This window comes from Thermobia domestica, chromosome 6 (genome assembly GCF_964235325.1).
Source record: "Thermobia domestica chromosome 6, izTheDome1.hap1.1, whole genome shotgun sequence".
NCBI classification, from domain to species: Eukaryota; Metazoa; Arthropoda; class Insecta; order Zygentoma; family Lepismatidae; genus Thermobia; species Thermobia domestica.
The window spans coordinates 211,324,832-211,327,992 of record NC_137459.1 but is presented as its reverse complement, the minus strand read 5'-3'; positions in this window follow the sequence as shown (position 1 = coordinate 211,327,992).

The following is a 3,161-nucleotide window of genomic DNA, read 5'->3' as shown; positions in this document are numbered from 1 at the left end:
TTTCGTGCCCTTATTTACACGTTTTGTGCGTCGCCGGAAGTGGGTCAAAATGGGCTTCCAAGATGGGACGAAAATTACCCATTGTTCCGACACTATCGAATTTCTAGGTCGTTTCTTTCGCATCGTTTAGTGCCTATTTTTTAAAAAAATTTTCTGTACCTACTTTCTCGTCTTGTGCGTCACCGGAAGTGAGTTAAACAGGCCTTTAAAGTGGGAGTTAAATGGCTCACTGTTCCGCCACTATCGAATTTGGAGGTCGTTTCTTTCGCATCGTATAGTGCCTGCTTTGTACTGTTTTGTGCTCCTATTTTGGGTCAAAATGGCCTACAAGTAGAGCGGAATAACTTAATGCTGTTCCGTCACCATCGAATGTCGAGGTCGTTTTCTTCACATTTTTTATGCATGATTTGTGTCGCTTTGTGCATCAGTGGGAGAGGGTCAAAATGGACCTTGAAAGTGGAATGGATATGTCTTTTTGTGACATATTTGTAGGTCGTCTTTGACCCACTTTCGTTGAAAATATGCGCAGAAACGGTAAAAACATGCACTAAACAATGCGAAAAAGCGACCTTGAAATTCGATACTGGTGGGAGAGTGGATCATTTTTCTTCCCACATTGAATGCCCATTTTGGCCCACTACCATTGATTCACAAAACGTGGAAATAGGCTTACAAAACGGTAGAAAACACGCACAAGATGATATGAAGGAAACGACCTCGAAATCGTTCCTGACGGAACAGCATTAACTTGAAATGAAATGAAATCTTTGTGTTTTACGTCCCACGGTTCTGCCGGTTAGACTAAAGGAGACGGTGATGATGAGAGATGAGTGAAATGGTGGAATGAAGAAAGTGGGAGGAAACGGGAGAACCCCGAGAAAACCCACGAGCACGGTGTTTGTCCACCACAAAATTCACTTGGTGGGGGCTGGGATCGAACCCGGGACCCCAAGCACCAGAGGTGAACGCTCTACCACTGAGCCACCGCGTCCCCCCAGCATTAACTTGTTCCGCCATATTTGTAGGATAACATTGACCCATTTCCGGTGACGCAGAAAACGAGAAAATAGGCGCACAAAACGACACAAAAAAATTCAATCTAATTAAGCTAAATTTCCATTTAAGTTTGTAAGCTTAATTATATGGAAAATTTTATACACTTTTCCTTTACGTTGATTTGGGACTTTTAGATTTTATTCAGTTTTCCACTGAAAAGTATCTATAATTCAACAAGGAAATAATTATTAATTATAATTATTATCTATATAATTGAATTCATTGTAATTTGTTCCATAACAAACACTTTACCATTTCGTACTAGCTGTTATGCCCGTTCTTCGCATGGATCAGGTAAAATATCAAAAAAAAAATGAAATTTTCGAGTTTTGCGTCCCACGATTATGCCGGTTAGGCTAAAGGAGACGGTGATTATGAGAAATGAATGAAATGAAGAAAGTGGGAGGAAACGGGAGGACCCCGAGAAAACCCACGCACACGGTGTTTGTCCACCACAAAGTTCACTCGGCGTGGGCTGGGATCGAACCCAGGACCCCAAGCGCCGGAGGTGAACGCTCTACCACTGAGCCACCGCGGCCCCAGGTAAAATATCAATGTAAACGAAATGAACAACGGGAGAACAATTAAGAAACATTTCTAAAATTGGATATATATTTTGTGTGAATATATATCCAACAACGTACATGTGTTTTCATTGGGAAGGCCGATGGGGGCTGAATTTGAACGTATACACTATTGGGGGTGTCACTATATGTCTGAACAACCCCAATAAATATGGATTCGACACAAATTCTACTACTATTACATGTCCCGTTGAACCACCCCTCAGACCCCCTTGGTTCGTATTGTGAAAAAAATCTCCTCTGGCCCCCACCAACCCCCAACCAATACCGCGAAAACTATGAATGTAACACTAACATCTGCCATTTTCTACTACTTTTTACATATGTCGGTAAAAGTTCCTATAATCCTCTGGTTCCAATTTTGAAAAAAACAATGCCTCTGGCCCACAGCCGATGGGGGCTGTATTTGGAAGTCAACACCTGTGGAAGTATCACCATTCATCTCAGCGACAGCGAAAACTATGGATTTGACACTAATATCGGTCACTTTCCATTATTTTTACATGTCTCGCTATTCCCCACCCCCGGTGACTCCCAGCCCCCATACAATGGTGGCTAAATTTGAAAATGATCGCTAATGAAAGTATCACCATTGATCTCAGCCACCGCGAAAACTACGGATTTGACATCGGTCATTGTGGATTATTTTTACGTCTCGTGATCCCCTTTATAATGCCCACCTTTCTTAGCTGATGGGGGCTAAATATGAAAGTAAACGCGGTCTTGAGTTTAACCATTGAGCTCAGCTATCCCGAAAACTATGGATTTGACATTAATATCGGTCATTTTCGATTATTTTTACATGTCTCGGAATTCCCCCCTCTGGTGACCCAAGGCCCGCATACAACGGTGGATGAATTTGAAAGTCATCGCTAATGGTAGTGTCGCCATTGATATCAGGAACCGCGAAAACTATGGATTTGACACTAATATAGGTCATTTTGAATTACTTTTACGTTTCGGTATCCCCCCCCCCCCCGTTGACGCACGGCCCGCAGCCGAATACGGTGAATTTGGAAGTTAATGCGATCGGAGTTTCACCATTGATCTCTGCGACTGCGAAAACTATGAAATCGACACTGATATCGTTCTACTTTTACATGTCCCGGTAAACGCCCCCCTAGTTCGAATTTTGTTGAAAACGCTTTGCCTTGGTGTGGAACCTGGACCAAGGTATCTTTGACCAAAATTTGGTAACTCTCGGTCGACTTTTCTGGTCCCCAGGCCGGTCCCGGTAAACGTCCCCTGGAGACCCCCTAGTAAGGAATTTAAAAAAAAAAAACTCTTCGTCTTGGTCTGGGGCCTAGACCAAGCTACCCGTGACGAAATTTTGAAAAGTTTCGGTCCACTCGTCTCGTCCACAGCCCGCACAAAGATAGACAGACAGACACACGAACAAACTCTATTTTATTTATATTAGAAAGGTCAGATCCGCCCTTATTGTATTAGTGCGGTGCTTGAGCGATTGATCGTAGAAATTCAAACTCCGATGAGTGATAATTTTATAGGCTTGTTTTATTA